Source organism: Sinohyriopsis cumingii, chromosome 11 (genome assembly GCF_028554795.1).
Source record: "Sinohyriopsis cumingii isolate HCF-2022 chromosome 11, ASM2855479v2, whole genome shotgun sequence".
NCBI lineage: Eukaryota > Metazoa > Mollusca > Bivalvia > Unionida > Unionidae > Sinohyriopsis > Sinohyriopsis cumingii.
The window spans coordinates 16,847,584-16,868,030 of NC_142971.1; the positions used below are offsets into that span (position 1 = coordinate 16,847,584).

The following is a 20,447-nucleotide window of genomic DNA, read 5'->3' on the forward strand; positions in this document are numbered from 1 at the left end:
TTCCAGTCTAGACTACTTTCCTGAGTTCTTGTAGGACATGTTCAATACTCAGTTTCTTATAGTTTTGTGTACATCAGATCCCATTGTGAAATAGCCACTTATAACATGGCATGCTTGTAACATTACCATAGTTAAAGGTGACCTTACTTATAACCTGGCATGCTTGTAACATTACATTAATATAAGGTAACCTGCCTTATAACATGGCATGCTTTTAACATTACCTTGTATAAGGTAACCTGCCTTATAACATGGCATGCTTTTAACATTACCTTGTATAAGGTGACCTGACTTATAACATGGCATGCTTGTAACATTACCATAATTAAAGGTGACCTTACTTATAACCTGGCATGCTTGTAACATTACATTAATATAAGGTAACCTGCCTTATAACATGGCATGCTTTTTACATTACCTTGTATAAGGTGACCAGACTTATAACATGGCATGCTTTTAACATTACCTTGTATAAGGTGACCTGACTTATAACATGGCATGCTTGTAACATTACCATAATTAAAGGTGACCTTACTCATAACCTGGCATGCTTGTAACATTACATTAATATAAGGTGACCAGACTTATAACATGGCATGCTTTTTACATTACCTTGTATAAGGTGACCAGACTTATAACATGGCATGCTTTTAACATTACCTTGTATAAGGTGACCAGACTTATAACATGGCATGCTTTTTACATTACCTTGTATAAGGTGACCTGACTTATAACATGGCATGCTTTTTACATTACCTTGTATAAAGTGACCAGACTTATAACATGTCATGCTTTTTACATTACCATAGTTAAAGTTGACATGACTTATAACATGGTATGCTTTTAACATTACCTTGTGTAAGGTGACATGACTTATAACATGGCATGCTTTTTACATTACCTTGTTTAAGGTGACCTGACTTATAACATGGCATGCTTTTAACATTACCATTTAAAGTTGACATGACTTAAAACATTGCATGCTTGTGCATTACCTTAATATAAGGTGACCTTATTTATAACATGGCATGCTTGTAATGTTACCTTAGTATATGGTGACCTCACTTATAACATTGCATGCTTGTCACATTACCTTAGTATACAGTGTAATTACTTATTATATGAAATGTTTGTCACATTACCATAGTATAATGTGACCTCACTTGTAACATGCTTGTCACATTACCTTAGTATAAGGTGGCCTCACTTGTAACATGACATGCTTGTAACATTACCTCAGTGTACAGTGATCTCACTTATAATATGACTTGCTTTGATATAAGGTGACCTCACTTGTAATGTGCTTGTCACATTACCTTAGGTGACCATGTGCCCCCATTCCCATCATCACCAAAACAAATGTTACAATAGAAACCTTTGCAATAATGTATACTTTGCTGCTACAACTACCTAAATCATACATTATGGCAAGGGACCAATGTACTGTAAAGCTTCTCAAAAATGACATAATATTGTGGAAACACCTAATCTCATCATTAATGGGAAAACATTTTGTCATTTAGGAGTTAAACATTTTTTTAGTGCCCTTCTAAAACTCCCTGACTGTAAATTTGTACATGTATTATGTATATCTATATTGTGTTTTTGGCTTTTGTCCATGACTATTGATTGTGAGGGTCATTTTGTAAACAACTTATTACATAGCTAAGTTTTGTCTATGATTGCAGATTATATTTTAAGATAATTATCACTTGTGTGTAAAAAGTTTTACTTGTATCAGTCTTTTGGACATTAGTTTTCCCCTTGACAATTCCTGTCTTCCTTTTTTTGTGGGGGGCTTTATTAATATTTAAGTAATAGACCTGACCTTTTTACAACTTATATTGTTACAGAAATGAATTTTCGACCCTCATACTGGTCTTTATTTAAATTATCCATTGGAATTACAAAGTGCTCATTGATACTTTTGGACTAATCCATTATTTTGGGATTATTGTGAATTCATTCAAGGACATTCAGGATTATAATATTGTGATACTTCAAGATTGTTAGCACATCAAACTCTTCCAGGCTGTTGGTACATTGATTCAGAACACCAATGGAATGCATTAAGACAAATCTATATTTTTGGATTTGTGATAGAACTTTTTCTGATTTAATTAACAATACTGTAAGTGTTTTTTTAAATTTTCACTTTGCTTTCTAGGGAAAAATATTATTAGTTGAAATTTACTAAACTTATTGGTTTTCATTCTTTTCTGTTACTTAGCTTAAAACCATAGATTGTGACACATGTACACAAATAGTATCCAAAATCCAAAGACTTAATTGATTCTGTAGCTAGATGTAACTGTTAATACTCCAGTTAATTTGGAAGGTTCTTTATTTAATACTTAACCAAATTTTCTTGTGCTGCAAGTTTGAAGTAAAAATAGAAATCAGCTGGTCTTTTCACATTTTATGTTAATTATAAATTATATTACAATAAAATCTGTCTGAAGAGATCATCCCTTAATACCTACAAAAATTATCAGTCAAGACATGTGGTCTCTCAGTATAAGCCATTACATTATGTCCAAAAATAGATTCATTGATGCATCCATTAAGAATCTGGTCATCAATGACAGGAGGTCCAAAAGTGAGGTTTAACTGTACTACAATTTCTCTTTGATTTATTATTGCTCGAAAGATGCATTCAAAATGGGGGAATTGTACATATATTCTTGCATTTTCTAATACAAAGTTGTGTCATACATTAAGCCTCCTCTAACCACCATTGGTTTGTCTGCACTAGTGTTATCTTGATTTGGTTATATCTGTACATATGTCCTTTGTCATAATATTGATCCATACAACCATCCCAGAGAGCATGTTTGCAAGAGTATGTAACAACCACTCAATATGCTGCCATATTTTTAATCATATATGGATGACCTGATTCGATTTTCAGGCCATTACAGCACTTTTTCATTTTTTAAAAACGTTTTGGCCTTGTATCTTGTAAATATGATTAAGGAAAAAAGACAGACTAATTAAATTTCATTGGCAAATATGTTTTCATATGTAGATAACCTGATTAGATTTTCAGGCCATTATAATGAGAGAGTGCTGAAAGTGCTTACCATATATATTCACTTTTAAGTTGATCCATCTGCAGACTGCACAGACCCAGATCTGTTGTCACACAATGCATCAGCAGATCTGTGTCTCTGGACTTGGTTAGGAGGGATCATTAGAACAAACATAGACCATGACCTGTCAGTGCAGTGTGTGATGGCAGATCAGGGTCAGTGCCATTTGCAGTTTAATGAGTTATAAGTGAGTATATATGGTACTGTATGTATATTTGTAGTTTTTTCCTGTTTGCAAGTAGCTGAACTTGATCAGTTGGAGGAATGTTTGGGGGATTATTTTCCCAAGTATTGTCAAATAATGGACATGTTTATCCCCTGCATAGCTTTGATTGGCAGGGGATATAGAAATGGATTCCATCCATACATCCATGTGTCTATGCAGAATATGACTCCAACACCATGAAAGATGTCATTATAAAATTTGTTCTCTATGTTATACCAGTAATCTGTGTTTATTTTATTTTTCTTCACAGTTCTTCAGTTTCAGAATTTTAAATGCATTGGTCTGTTTGTCTGTTCATCCTTCATCTGTTCTTTCATTTCTGGAGCAAAACTCCATTTAAGCCATTTTATGAACCTCTGTATACTTATTAGTTGAGAAATGTAGATGTACCTTTTTCTATTCAAATTCTTCATTTTCGATGTTTTTAACATTTTTCATCAGTTTGTGTTTACATTTGTTTGTTTCTGGAGCTTAACTTCCAACCCGTTTTTGACATTTATTTAAGATTGCTCTATAAAATTTGATAGCCATTTTAGAAAGCAGTGTAGATGTGTCTACAATATTATGTTCATTTTTTTGTCTGTTTTTCTGTTCATTCCTACAATTTTAATTTGCACCTTCACTTCAACAGCATAACTCCAGAATTGTTGAAAATATCTTGGTTAAACTTGGTACACTATAGTATTCACTCCCCAACCCATAGACCCTTGCCCAGAAGAACTGATAAGCAAAATGCACATTTATTTCTAGATAGTATTCATCTATCCCCTCAGGCAGTTCCTCCCCCATTGCGATTTTAAAAACGAAAATCACCAAGGATATTTTAAAAAAATGCACAGAACACAGTAATTTTGTTCATTAATTTATAATTTCTAACCTGAATTTCCATACACTTATTATCTTGTTTATATTTCAAAGCAGGTGGAAATTTTGAGTATAAACAGTGAACCTTGCTGGTTCCAGGAAAAGTCTATTTTTATTGAAGGGGTTGGGCTTCTATGACTATGCATCATCAGCAGACATGCCAACCCTCCCATTTTTTGTGAGAGACTCCCTGAATTCAACTGCACCTCCCGCACTCCCACATTACTGTTTTTCCTCCTGAAAAAAAAATTGGGAAAAATTCATTTTTTTTAACAAAAAATGTTTTGGAAATTTCCCAGCATGTAACCCCGGAAGTGCGCAGAAGTTCTTTGAAAAGTGCACAAACTTGAATCCATATGTTTGGTGATCTCTTCTACAATGTCTAAAAGAAAGGGAAATTCAGATGAAGTTGGAAAGTTAAAAAACATATAAAATTTCTTTCCAAGCTCCTTATAGCCTGGAATTTCCATGCCTGATTCATGGAAGTGATAAACATACAGCGTTTTGCAAGACATGCAATTAAATGTTTCAGCGTTGCCAGTAGTGGGCATGATGATTGTTGTCGACATCTCCAATCACAAAGTAAGTTTTTAATCTTAATATTTTGTTATGGCCTTAATTGTTTGCTGCAAATTGTAATTTGAGTGCCAGCATTAAAATTATGATTATCTTTAGTCAAATTAGGATACACTGATAGATCGGTTAAATCAGGTACAGTTGAATACGACAATGGAATCTATACATCTGAAGATAATAAAAATACTAAGACTTCATTAATATTATTATTATTATTATTATTATTATTATTATTGTTTAGACGTAAACCCGAAAATGTACTTTTTAAAAATTTAGATTAATCATCTCTTTCCTAAGAACTACATCTACTTGCCAAAGGTATATAGTAAGATTGTGAAGAGAAACAAATACTTAATTGTGCCTGAAGTTTTAATAAAAAGTGAGAAACATTAATTGCAATTCATTTTTGTGAATGAATGCAATTTATATTTTGTTATCTTCTGTTTCTGAGTCAGTATTTTAAATTTCATGTACTTTATTTCACAGGCACTTAACATCTGCACAAAGAGAAACACCCAGGATGTGTCAAATTTTATCAAACTTGTGGATTCATCCCATGAAGAAACTGACCAAAGCTGAAGCACTTTTTACCAGGTTTCTTGTAGAACATAATATCCCTCTATCTGCAGCTGATCATGCAGGTGCCCTTTTCAAGGCTATGTTCCTGCATCCATCCCATTCAGCATACAACATTAACAAATATCAGTGTGAATGAACAAAAACAACATGTATTGTTAAGGAACTGGCAGCAGCTTCTACAGAAACTTTAGTTCAGACAATGAAAAGTGGGCCATTTAGCATTGCTACAGACAATGAAAAGTGGGCCATTTAACATTGCTACAGACAATGAAAAGTGGGCCATTTAGCATTGCTACAGACAATGAAAAGTGGGCCATTTAACATTGCTACAGACAATGAAAAGTGGGCCATTTAGCATTGCTACAGACAATGAAAAGTGGGCCATTTAGCATTGCTACAGACAATGAAAAGTGGACCATTTAGCATTGCTACAGACAATGAAAAGTGGGCCATTTAGCATTGCTACAAATAGTAACAATGACCGGGTATATAAGTTAAACCTACTTGATGTTTGCTGTAGTAAAAATGGAAATAGAAGATTGAAACTTCTAACATTATTGGAGTGCACAGAAAAGGGAACAGGGGAAAACATTGCAAAAATGATTGACAACAAATTTTCAGGAAAAAGGCATCCCTTGGAGGAATTGCATTGCATTCACCACAGACAATGCCAAGGAATGAAGAGTGGTACCTATGGATTTTAGCTGCAATAGCAGCCAGAGTTATATGTAATTGGTTGCATTTATCATTGACTCCACTTGGCTTGTGATTGCGCTTGCAAGGAGCTTACTGTTAATGTAGAATAGTTCTTTCATGACATTTATTACTGCATGGAAAAGAGCACCAGTAGGATGCATGCATTCATACATTGCCAAGAAGAAGCAGGTGTTGATATCACTGAGGTGTGCAAGCATGGCAGTACTAGGTGGCTGTCTCTTGGAAAAATGACAAAATGGGTACTCAAGCAGTGGGATCCACTTACAGCCTTCTTTAAGGCATAGTGCAGAGAGGTCTGCTAGTAAAGGAGTCAAAACAAGACAAAGTGTGGAAGCCAGCCACTCTTGGAAGTAGAGAGTCCTGGAAAATTTAAGGTCCAGGACTTTTAAATTGAACCTCCTCTTCTTGGACTTCATCATTCCCTTTTTTGACTGGGTGAATCTTGAGCTGCAATCAGAAGAACCAATGATCCACAAACGGCTGCTCAGATAAAAGAGCTTATCAAGCAGATTATGGCCATATTTGTGAAACATTCTGCCATGATCTACAAGGACACAGAATCTGTTGACTTCGGGATTGGATACAACATCAAGAATGATGAAAAAATAATGATTGGTCAAGCAGCTCAGAGCTTCATGCAGGAAATTAAACTTCCTAAAGAAAAGTCTGACTCATTCTTTACCTCTATAAAAGCCTTCTTTACAACAGCATGTAACAGTCTAAATAAGTTCGGAAATATTTTAGAACCTCATCTTAAAAATATGGTTGTAGCAGATGTGACAAAGAGGCCCTTCATCAGCTTCACAATGCTGGGTTTCTTTACGAAGCGGTTTCCAGCAATCATGCCTGCAGGAGCTTCACTGGATCAGCTGCAGATGCAGTTTTCTCTGTACCAGGTTGAAGAATTACCTCCTGGAACACTGGAGCCTAATTCAGCAGTTGCCATGAACCAAACTTGGATGAAGATTGGTGAGATCAGAGATGGCATGGGTCAAGCAAAATTTGGACTTCTTGCCAAGGTGATGAGCCATATCCTTGCCATCCCTCACAGCAATAATTAAAATCTTCCTGAAAATTTTTCAAAAACTCCCTTGAAGACTCTCGTAGGGGTTGGCAGGTCTGCATCAGCATCCAGTATTTACCATTTCTAGGTTTTATATTTCTTGAAGCAATTGAATAAAATAAAAAAGGCATGCAGTTTAACTCTTATGTACATGGGTTGAAAGGGATGTAATCCCAAAGCTATGGAAATTTATGGAATTATTTTTGAGCTTTTTGAAGTCTTTGAACATTATCATCCCTCTCGTTTGGCAAAAATAGGCTTGCCCATGCAAATATGGATTCCACATTAGTAAAGAAACTACTATATGGTTTGCATTGCAAACAACATGACATTGTTAGGGCCTTCTCCACCCCACCCCCGCCCATGATAGTTGAGATAGTTGAGTTAGGAATGATAAATTAATGAAAGAAATGACTGATTTTTCTTCGTATTTTGTTTGGTATCATTATGGTTTTTTTTTTCATCGGCAGTGGGATACAAAGTACCAGGGGCATATAGGAACACTATAATGGAGTAAATGTACGTTTTACTTTTCATAGTTCTTCTGTTTTCATTTTTTTGTGCTAATGGTCCATTTATCCATCCATCAATCACACTTCAGTTTCTGAAGGAAAACTGGTGATGTCTATCAGTTCTGCCCATGTATAAAATCTTGAACAAATCCTTCCTTCTCCAGATAGGCATTTTGGTGAGGCAGGGTATGCATGTTACTCCATTTTCTGGTAGAAATTATGTTGACTTTTTTTCTCATTGGTTGGAAATAAGGAAGGACAGGCCATTTAATTGTCTATAGAGGGATTTGGGATATTCTTTTGAACCAGATTTTGTTTTCGTTATTTCAAGATGGTTTTTTTTGTGTAAACTAATAAAATGGATATAATTATTATTTTTCTACACATCAGTGCAAGAATATTTTGGTCAAGGTATTTGGGGGCCAGATTTGTTTTCTTAAAAATATCCCAGGCTTCTCCCCCTCTCACAAATTAAATGGTCAGTCCAGTCCCAAAGGTTCTTGGATAGTAAAACATACTGATGCTCAGGTCATATAGAAATTAGGGTGAGACTCAATACATTACACTAATTTCTAATACACCCCCCCCCCCCAATCAATCTCATAATGTACCAAATCATCAAATTATACTATCCTAAAAACTGTCCTTTGTTTAATTTTCCATTCCTTTTTTAGTGGATGTTTTAATGGAATTCATTTTCAAAAGTTTGAATATAGAAATGCATAGAGAGTGTTGATAAAACTACATTGAAAACATTGTCATTTGATTAATTGTCTTAAGCTGTATTGTCAGCAATGGCCCTGCTTACTGTTGTGCTGGATAGAATGTTTACTGCTAATGCACTTAGTGAAATGTTTCAGCTGTTCTTCTAGTGTTAGGGCAATTGTTTAACCCAGACAGCTGGAAAATAGTCCTCAGGAAGGAAACATTCTGGTGGCCATAAATATTTCTTTACTGTTGTTTCCTGTTACAGGAAATGATATATGTCTCTCTTGTTGGAGTCCAATCATGTTTGTCAGATGGATAGTTATTTCATTCCAGTTAAAGCACAGTTGGAGTGATGCTGTAGTGACCATTACTATAAGCCATATGTATCCATTATTGATAGTTCTTTGGGAAGCACATAAACAAAATCACATTTTATATTTTTTATCATACATTGAGAAAAAGAATCACTCTTGTGTTAGTTTAACTCTTATTAGCCCCCCCCCATGTATTGATGGTTGAAAATAACTGTCATTATGTCCATCTGTTTACTCTGTCTCTAATCATTTCAGAACATATGAAAATAAGACAATTCATTTTGTGACTTATTTGCTGTTCTTTGATTGTTGTCTCAAAAAATCATTAATGGCTACATATCATGTAGGTGAGCTAAATGTGATAGCTAAAGTAATTTCAAGTTTTTAAATTGCCTTAAATTTATTCTTCATGTTTTAATCCTGCACAAATCATGAACATTATTATCTATTGTTTAGTGAATTCTTTATTCCATAGTTGCGTTATTTCTGTATATGTACTGGGGGGTGGGAAGCAATTCCTGCACAAGCGTTAGTAAGGTTCACACTTTTACATTAATGGCCCCAGGTGGCTGAGTGGTCTTAATTACTCACCTTTACCAATCACTGCCATTTCACCTTGTCCGCATGGGTTCAAGTCTTGGGCTTAGCCAGTGTAAAATGTCAGAAAGCTTGCCATTAGCTTCCTGTGGGTGAGAGGTCCTTACCAGGGTTTTCCAGGGTTCGGGCCGCTGAGTGGCCAAGTGGTCTAAAGCGCTCTCCGTTATGGATCACTGCCATCTCACCTCTGTCTGCGTGGGTTTCGAGTCTAGAATTCGACTGTCGTGGGTATGTGAAAAAGCTTGCCATTAGCTTCTCGTGGGTCGGTGGTTCTTCCCAGGGTTTTCCCGGGTTCTTCCTCCACCATTAATACTGGCCGCCATGCATAGCCTATCATGTGCTGAAATATGGCGTTAAACCCCACAACAACAACAGTCTTCCTCTACCAGTTATACTGGACACCATGTATAGCTTATCAAGTCCTGAAAAATTGCATTAAACCCCAAGCAACGAAAACAATAACTTTTACATTAAATAATGTATTAAATATGCAAACAGAATTTTACAGGAAAAATAGATTTGGGATTTTTAAATTTTGAAGATTGAACAATGACTTTAAACAGAATTTTCAAATTTGACATTTAGTGTCATATGAAGAATGTTGTTACTTATCACAAGGATTTAAATCTGTGAAAATTGATGATTTTTAATTAAAAAAATATGCTTAAAATATGACAAGCTTTGAATCCATATTCAGCTAAATTTTTAACTAACTGCTCCAGTGGCCTATTGGTTAGAGCATCAGCCTCAGATGTGGAATGTTGCAGATTCGATCCCCGGCCAAGTCATACAAAAGACTTGTAAAAAAGTGGTACTAACAGCTGCCTTGCTAGGTGCTCAGCATTAAGAGGCCTGGTGTCAGGATAATGTGATTGGGTGGGACATCATGCTACATGTCTGCGGCATGATGCCCCAGTACTAATCATCACTATAAATTGCTACACTGCAGACATCATAGCAATATGCCTAATTTTTTTTTAAACTACGTTAAAAATCCAAATCACACACACTCATTTTAACTCTCCTGGTCAAAGACCAGTAAAGTCTTGCAATGATTCAGCTTTAATTGCTGTTGTGTCGTCTTTCATATTGTGTCGATTGTTTGGCATCTGTTAGCAATTGTTTATTATTGCTGCTCCTAAAATTCTTGGAGGAAGCTCATGAAACGTGGCTCACAGATTTGTCCAGAGGTCTGCTTGGTCCAACATTAAAATTGTATCTTGTGAGCTTTCAAAGTATAAGCAGTGGCAGCCATTATGACAATTTTGCTACAGTATCACCATTTCTTCTGAATGGATGGTTGCATTGAAGTGGGGTCTTAATACTAGAAATACATTACCTGTTGCATAACTTGGTTTTTATGGGATGGAACTGCGATATGATGAGACTTCAACCTCCCATAATATGACTTTTCAGAAGTTTCTGAACGTGTTACTATACACCGCACGAGGAGATGGCTAGTTACATTGACATGGGTTTAATAAAAAAGAACTTGATGCATTTTGTAGTTGTTCCTCCAATTACTGCCAATTTATTTGTTTCATTGATAATATTTATCCTGGTTTGCAAGCAATGGCATGTTTGTAATGTTCTGTGTTTTTGGTTTTTATTTGTAAATAAGGATCCAGGAATTTTTCAGTGTTTATTTTTCAGAGACTAAAACTGGGAAGAAATTGGTTTAAAACATAAACAAATCAGAATTGGTAAAAATGGGATAATTTTTTTAATGTGTTGATATTCATTGATTAATTTGCATTTTTGGTCCATTTTTACCTTTTATATTTATAGGGTTGATATTTGTTTCTTGATTTGGCAACACACATTCTTTGATTTGCTATGCTCCACACTGTTTGTTCTTTGTTTACTGGACAGATTTACTGCAATCTCACAGTTGTGAAAAGTAAGGCGTCATTGTTTTAGAAAGTAACAACTCACATAATTGGTTCATATGTGATAAAAGGGTGTAAATCAATAAAATAAAAAAAATATTTTGTTATTTTAAAACACTTGTAATTTATCTGTGAAAATTGGTAAAAGTTGAAAATGTAGAACAGTACATATTTATCAGTACTTTAATCAATTGATTGGGTAATGGGTCTGATTGTTTCCAATAAAGGAATATTGTTTGTTGGGTCTTTAAATTTATTTGTAGCAACCATGAACTCTATAAATTGGTACCCCATGAAAAAGTCAACTTGCAGTACTTAATTTTAAACTAACATTAACTAATATTTAATTTATGAATAAATTAGTAGTTTTTATATGTATTATTCGGTTAAATTGTATCACATTGCCTCCAAACATTTATTTTAGAAATTGTATTTCTTCAGTGCTTTTGTAAATTAAATTGACACACCCTACCTAGAACACTTGCAAAGATTCAGAAGGAAATTTGTTAGTTAAGCTGTAAAGGATTGCTAACGTCAAAAATAAATTCATTGTGACAATTTCCAAAAGTACCTTTTTATCCAGGTAACAAATTACAATACCTTCACTAGTTGCCAGCACCAAAAATCATGTACATTTGCTTAAAAATTATTTTAAACTATGCTAATTTCAAAGAAAAGTAAGTAATCAATATTTGGGAAGATAATTTAAGCATGATATATTTTAATAATAATAATAATAATAATAATAATAATAATGATAATAATTTATTGATGATGATGATGATGATTTTTATTAGTCATTCTAGAAGATGGATGCATGGGTATCTGTATCCTGAGGACAGATTTCTGGTTTTTCTTGGTCGTAACTGTTCCCTATTGATTTTTGGCCTAGATGAACTATAAATAGAGAAATTTTACATTTGGCGATGTATTCAATTTGTTATGTCTATTACTTGTATTTTATATTACCTAATTCTTGCCAATTATCCTGCAAGTCTTCTGTGTGGTGTGTCTTGATGCAATCGTGATCATTGTTAGCACTTCCTAATTTGATGCAAATTGATATTGATTATTGGTCCATTGTAATCAATGAAAGCCTTACCCAGTACTAGCAGCAAGTGAATTGACATCATTGAATGTCCTGCAAAAAGCACTGATTTAATTTCCACCTGGCACCGTTTGCACAAAGAATTAGTTTAATGAACATCTTGGGTTTTTTCTATATCAGGTTGACCCTAATCCCACTCAGCTTGCTCGTGGGAATTAGTATTATGCTGAGCATCATGATGGCTTGAATGCAGTGTGATGATATATGACCTTGTTTGTTAAAAATTTTGTCGACAACAGTAAAAATCCAACCTATTGCTGCCACCAGAAATTAATAATATAAAGAAATTTGAAAATCATCTAAAGGCCACTGATACTCTTACCAGTGTGTTGTTATTGTAAAAACAAGTTTCTTAATACATTTTGAAATTTTTTAATAAAATGGAGGCCATTACTTGGTAAAATTTTGATAAATACGAGTCGTTACAAATTAGACTTTACTGGTTGCACACCAGGCTGTGCTTATGTCCCTCTGTACCCTTCATGTATCATGACACATTCAATCACATCAGTCACAACAGGATTGAAGCCAAATTTGGCACAAGGATTTGCATTAAGAAGACCCAGTTCATTATACGTTTTCATGATTTTTTCTTCAAAATTGTATACATGTATGGCCTCTGCTGGACTTAAAACTTTGCCCATCAGATCTTCTCATTAATTTTTCAACAGACCTTTTAAACCAAATTTGTAAATATATTTAGCATTAGGGAGGTTATGGCCAACAGGTAGTTTTATTTTTACCATATTCTGGCATAGTTGTGTGGAGTTATGGCCCATGTTTAATCTAAAACTGTCCCACTCTGTTTCATTTCAGTAACTTTGGAAGGATGTTGAGCATCAGAAATTGAATTCTATATAAGATATTACACTGTAAAGATATTGACCAGTTTTGTTTTTGCAAAGTAAGTTGAGTTACTGTGGTTTTATTTATTTAAACCAGGTTCAGTTTTCACCATTTTCTGGTCAGTATTTATACACCTTCTGTAATGCATTATTGTGATGTCTTTTATTTGTCCACTACCAATTTTATTTTTGCACAGTATCTCGAGTTTTATTTATCTTTATGGGTATCAGTTGTAAAAAAGGACGCTTTTATGCATTCCTAAATCTGTGGATACCATGGTTAAAGTTGGTATATTTATAGGTATTATATTTCTGTACAAATGCCCAAAATAAAGCAATACAAAAATAGCAAAAATAGGCTCACAACAAATAGTGTTTGCTTAAATGGCTAAAAGCATTACTACCACCATTATGAGTAAAAACACCTGTCATGATCAATCCCTTGCACCATGTATTTGTATTCTTCTGTGTGCTGAAGATGAAATGGAGTTGATGATCTTTCACTTAAACTTCTGGCCATAATGTTACATCATCTGGCCATAATGTTACATCATCTGGCCATAATGTTGCATCATTTGGTCATAATGTTGCATCATCTGGCCATAATGTTACATCATCTGGCCATAATGTTGCATCATCTGGCCATAATGTTACATCATCTGGCCATATTGTTGCATCATCTGGCCATAATGTTGCATCATCAGTGCAATCTGGAAAATATGTTATGTGAATCATGCCATCATTCCAAATGTGAACCAAACACGGGACTAACTACCCCTTGCTCAGTGTAATTGCCTGGCTATGGCACTCTTTGATGTTAAGTAATGGAAAGTGGTGATACTAAAATGTCTGAGAGGTTGATTCTCATAATCCTTGGCTTTAAGAAAGCTGGATTTGGGCAGTTTATCAATTTTGTGATTTTTTATGTGATAAATTTGTGTATATCAAGAGACTTGACTGACATGACATTTATTCATTGGTTTTGTTTTGACCAGATGCTGCAATTAGGATATGCTTTAGCTTTTGATCAATTGAACCATTGCCATACTGCCAAGTTAGGATTATGTGAGAAGTCACCATTGCCATACTGTCAGATTACAATATGACAAGTCACCATTGCCATGCTGTCAAGTTTGGACTATGTGACAAGTCACCATTGCCATACTGTCAGATTACAATATGACAAGTCACCATTGTCATACTTTCAAGTTAGGATTGTGTGACAAGTCACCACTGCCGTACTGTCAGATTACAGTGACAAGTCACCATTGCCATACTGTCTGATTACAGTAACAAATCACCATTGCCATAATGTCAGATTACAATATGACTAGTCAGCATTGCCGTACTGTCAGATTACAGTGGCAAGTCAGCATTGCCATACTGTCAGATGTTATGTATATTTGATTTGATAATATCTGATTTAATTGTTTGTAGTTTGAGAAAAAAATTTTTGATTTAAATTTCATTTTATATCAAAATAATGTAGTTCTGTTTGTTATGAACTTAATACTTTTTTTAGAAAATAGTTTGACCTTGACTGTTCATTTTAGTAAACACCAGGTGTTGACCTAGATCCTGACCTTGATTCAAAATTAGTAGCAACAACGTAAATAAGTTCTTTTTCATTTTGAAATGATTGGTTGTTGTCGAGGTCATGATGGGACTATATGATTTAAGATGCAAACAATTTTTTTATTTTATTTCTTAGAGTAAAATGATTGGTTTTCGTCAGGGTCATGTTAAGTGTACATGATAAAAACGTGATCACTTGACCCTCCCCCCCTTTTTTTTTTGTTCTTTGCATCTCAGGGATTTTTTAAACTGCGTTTTAAAATTCGATATAACCTTTGTTTTGGAGACATAATCAAAGTTGGGCTTTTTCTTTACACTGGAAAGGGGGGCCTCGAGTGGCCAAGTGGTCTAAAGCACTCTCTGTTATGGATCACTGCCATCTCACCGCTGTATGCATAGGTTCGCGTCTCGGATTTGGCCAATATGGGCATGTGAGAAAGCTTGCCAGTTGCTTCTCGAGGGTCGGTGGTTCTTTCTGGGGTTTTCTGGGTTCTTCATCCATCATTAATACAACAACAACAACTACATTGGAAAGTGTTGTGTGTCGTTTGGAGTTATATCAAATTACTTGGATTCAAAAGGATTAAGTCTTTTTTTCCTGGAAAATACATGTGCTCATATGAGATTCTTGAACAAAGACAGCTCTTATACAAATTTACTCAGATTTCCAAAACTGGAGTGATATTTCTTGTTTCTACAAGGAACTGTTGACTTCAACACTACAGGTTACAGCATACATTATCATCTTCAAGCTTGGATTCTTTGTCGGGACTCGAACTTGAAATCATTAGAACATTTTATTATTAGGACTTATAAAATTTTATTCGTGGATTATTCTTGAATTATTTTTGGATTTGGTTCTTAAAACCATAAGTTCATATTTTTTCATTTTTACAGAATTTTTCAGGGGAAATAAATTATTGTATTGTTCAAAACCTGTTGTTTCTGTTTATTTGAGCCTAAACACGTAACATAAGACAGATTGCAATGATATGACAAAGTTACCATTGCCATACTGTCAGATTACCATATGACAAGTCACAATTACCATACTGTCAGATTGCAATGATATGACAAGTCACCATTGCCATACTGTCAAATTACAGGTATATGACAAGTCAGTTTGTTGATGAAATTTATATTACAAACATTAAAGGACTTGTTATGCAAGTAATAGTATTTCATGAATTAAATATATTGAAAATGTGTAAATTTCTGTTCTGGGTATTTCTGTCACCTTGGTTTTTGTATAATACTCTAATTATTTCCTTTTTTCTTTTTTTACATTTTATTCTAATAAATATTTTCCCTTTCGTTAAAATTTAGTATACATTTTTATCCTACAACATTATTCATGCTTTTATTTTGATTTTAAAGAATACATTTTTTATCAGTTGGCAGACCCAAGGCCTTGAGATTAGATAAAGGAGGCCTCAAAATATTTAAAAGGCCTTAACTATAAATAAGGCCCCAAAATATAACAAAACACTTACTAAGCATAGCTGGTGGAATTTGAAAATTAGCTGTCTCCCAAAAAAATGTTATGTGTGATAATAAAGGTAAGCTTTGTTCTGTTCTTTGTTTGCTTCCTTCCTCACTAGGGCCTAGATTTCATGTATAATATTTGAAGGTCTTGTATGTACAACAAATCATGTCAACTTTCCTTTCCTTTCAGTGAAAATTTTTTACACCCAGGCGTGTATAAAAAGATACCTTATACATACCATGCATATTTTTTATTTGCATCATGTACATATACACATACTTACATTTCCAGTGGAGTTAAGATTGACTACAGGAAACAGTAAATAGATGAAGGGAATGAACTTGTGTCTCTTTCCACTGTGACAGCTACAAGATGCTGTTCTGTAGCTGTGGTACCTATTCATAATCTTCTTTGGAAATTGATAATTTGCTTCATTTTTTAGCTTCATTTTTAATTTATATTAATTAAATGAATAAAAGACACATGTATGATTTAGACAGGAAACAGCACAACAAAGATTGCGCAGCTAGCATCTTGAACAGCAGATATGCAGCAATTTAATCACTAGTGATTATATTGGAACAAGTGGGGAATATAATTTAAGTGAAATGATGAACCAACAAGCATAAATTCAGATATTTAAATTAGTTACTGTTGATGAATGTCATTATTATGGTTAACTTACCATTGCTACTTACCATACTATTGTGTGAATCCTTCATCACTCTCTTTCTGTCTCCATTGGTTGGTTTGTAAAATTTACCATCATAGATCTAGTGACATCATTGTGTGGCACATGAAAATCCAGTACACTAGATTTTCATGCATTATCAATTGTTACTTGCGAGAAAGAGAGGGAGATGGAATTCTTTTTATAATAATAATAATAATAATAATAATGATAATAATGATAATAATAATAATGAAGACTATTTAGAGAAGGTAACTCAGTTACAGAACTAATCTACCTTGAGGCTTTCTATCTGTTATGTACAATATATACAGTATATACAACATGATGTGAAGAATCTGGCATGACACTAGATAATTAAGTGATTTTAAAAATCAAAGTTTCAAGCTTGGAACATATGCACAGGTATCTGTGAACACATAAACAATATTATATAAAATATAAAATATCATCCTGCATTGAAAAACTCATCTGTGAAAAGGAAGCAAAATTACAGAAAAACAGGCTGTATTTATTGTATTAGAACTGTTCAATTGTCTAAAGATTTCATCCATTTGAGACATTGATTATGAAAAGAAGAAATAATAGGAGCCTGCCTTATGTCATTGGGAATGTTGTTCCATACCAGTGGACCAGTATATCGAAAACTTTTTTTTAAACAATTCCTTCTTTGGCCTTGGTATAATGTAATTTTTGCTTCTTATGGAAACTGCTGTGGTGGCAATGTGGTTAGAGTGTCCACCTTGGATGGGGGGGAGTCGTGGGTTCGATCCCCGGCCAAGTCATACCAAAGACTTACAGAAATGGTACTAACAGCTGCCTCGCTTGGCGCTCAGCATTAAAAGGTTAGTGTTAGGACTGGTTGACCTGGTGCCAGGATAATGTAACTGGGTGGGACATCATGCTACATGTCTGCGGCATGATACCCCAGTGCTAGACATCACTGTAAATTATCACATTGCAGACATCATAGCGATATGACTGAAAAATTGTTAAAGCTACATTAAAAATCCAAAACACACACACACACACAGACACACACACACTTCTTATGGACCTTAAATTTGGAGTACCATCAGCATCTCTTTGGTGAAAGATATTGCTTAGATGGACCGGAATGGATTTTCTGGATAATTTATACAACAATTTGGCCTTTCTAAAAAATATTCTTTCACGCATTGTTAAAATCTTTATATTATTCATTGCATCCTGGAAATTGTCTATACACTGAAATAAATGGCAGGCCTTCTTTTGGAGTCTTAAAAGTGTTGTTGTTTGAATTAGAGGTATTTAACCCCACATTACATTACAATAGTCCAAATATGGCTGAATATAATTTTTATAAAAGATGACCCTATATTGAAGAGGAATGTACATTTTGATTTTCCTCAGTAGCCACAGATAAGAATTAACCTTTTTTGAAACATGTTTAATGTGAATAGACCAAGTAAGATTGTTATCTCTGAATACACCAAGAATTTTATCATGAAAGGTCATATTAAGGCTCACATTGTCAAATAGAACCTGGAGTATGTCGCTATCTAGTCTTGCTTATTTTTGATGCATTGTAACTAGTACGGTTTTCATTTTTTCATTAGTTATGATCATACTGTTTTCCTTGCACCATACTTGAAGTCTTTTGAGAGCATCTTGCAAGTTATTTTCAAGTACTGTTTTGGTTTTACCCATCTCAGACAGTGTAGTATCATCTGCATAGAGGTCAGTGGAAGAAAGTGAAGTTCCAATCTTAAGAGGTAAATCATTGATAAATTGATTGAAAAACAGAGGTCCAAAGATAGAGCCCTGTGGTACTCCACAATGAAATTTTACTTTGAGAAAGTTGACCATTTAAAAGTACTATTTGCTCTCTATCAGTTAAGTAAGAAGTAAACCAGTTTAGGGAGTTTTCACTGCATTGATAGATTTTTAGTTTTTCAAGCAAAATTTCATGGTCTACAGGATCAAAAGCTTTATGAAAATCAACCATAGTAGTGCCTAACATTTCTTCTTATCTAATGCTTTCAGCCATTTTTCAGTCAAAGGTACAAGTGCAGATTCCCAGAAGTGATTCTGTCAAAAGCCAGACTGATTATCATGAATAAGATCATAAGTATTCAAATAGTTGAGAAAAGAATCATGTACATGTTTTTCTAGTAATTTGGAGAGACAAGGAAGGATAGAGATGGGTCTGTAGTTATTTACATCATCTTTTGCTCCTACTATATGCAGTGGTGTAACCTGGGCAGTTTTCCATGTTTGTGAAAATTTATTAGACCTAATACTTTCATTGCAAATGAAAGCTATTTTCTCTACAATTGTAGGTGGATCTACCTTTAGTAACCTTGGTCCAATCATATCAAGTCCTGTAACTTTACAATCATCCATTTTTTAAAACATATTTCAGCACAAATTCTGGATCATTTTAGGAATTTCAAACTTTATATTGTTTGGTAGGTTTTTAGCTCAAAAATGTTTGAGTTCCGGATGATTAGATGAAGTTCTGGGTTCTTTAAGTTATTGTCCATCCTTTGTTTCTCTGTTGTTCGATTAGTTTATTTCACCATCCTAGTTCAGATAGATAGAGAGACAGAGTGATATGGATCAATCTAACATGTTGACTGGCCAACCAGCACAGTGGGAGAGAAACAAGAGAAGGAGAGGAACCTTCAGACTTTTAATATTTAAAAATAGGTTAATTAACTAAAGAGAACAAATTATTAAGCAGCATACCAAACCAAGGAATTTACAGTATGGCCCCTCATCCTGATAGCCTAAAATCAAGATGGTATCATATGATACTGTAGAAAAGTCTGACATATAATTTTTCTTGCACTTGTGTGGAATAAAGACAAGAAGATGTATAATTAGATATAATTTGTATAATTAGATGATGTAAACATTATGGGGCATACTGAAAGTATACAAACAATATGGGACATACTGAAATTATACAAACAGCAGGTGGCATAATAAAAGTATACAAATAGTATGGGGCATAATAAAAGTATACAAATAGTGTGGGGCATAATAAAAGTATACAAATAGTATGGGGCATAATAAAAGTATACAAATAGTATGGGGCATAATAAAAGTATATAAACAGAATGGAGCATACTGAAAGTATATAAACAGTAGGGGGGGGGGCATAATAAAAATATATAAACAGTATGGGGCATAATAAAATTATTCAAACAGAATCGGGCAGAATGAAAGTATACAAACAGTATAGGGCCTAATACAAGTATACAAACAGTATGGAAAATAATGAAAGTGAGATTAATCAAAGTTGGCACTATCTTGAAACTGTGGTGTTTTGGTTGTTAATGGACTTGGAAGTGAGGTCTTTTGGTTGTTAATGGACTTGGAAGTGAGGTCTTTTGGTTGTTAATGGACTTGGAAGTGAGGTCTTTTGGTTGTTAATGGACTTGGAAGTGAGGTCTTTTGGTTGTTAATGGACTTGGAAGTGAGGTCTTTTGCAAAATGGCTTTGAAGAGTGCTTGTAAATGCTCAGGAATATCTGAAATTGTGAAACAAACACATTTAGTTGAAAACATTAGTTTACTGACATAAATATCAAGAAAGATAATGAAAGATCCAACAGAAAA

General features: G+C 34.2%; 1 protein-coding gene across 1 annotated transcript in view; it reads left to right on the top strand.

The window, feature by feature from the left end:
- The window catches only part of LOC149787666 (ER membrane protein complex subunit 10-like), a 165,637-nt gene that overhangs the window by 37,000 nt on the left and 108,190 nt on the right, over positions 1 to 20,447 (top strand). The window lies entirely within an intron of this gene.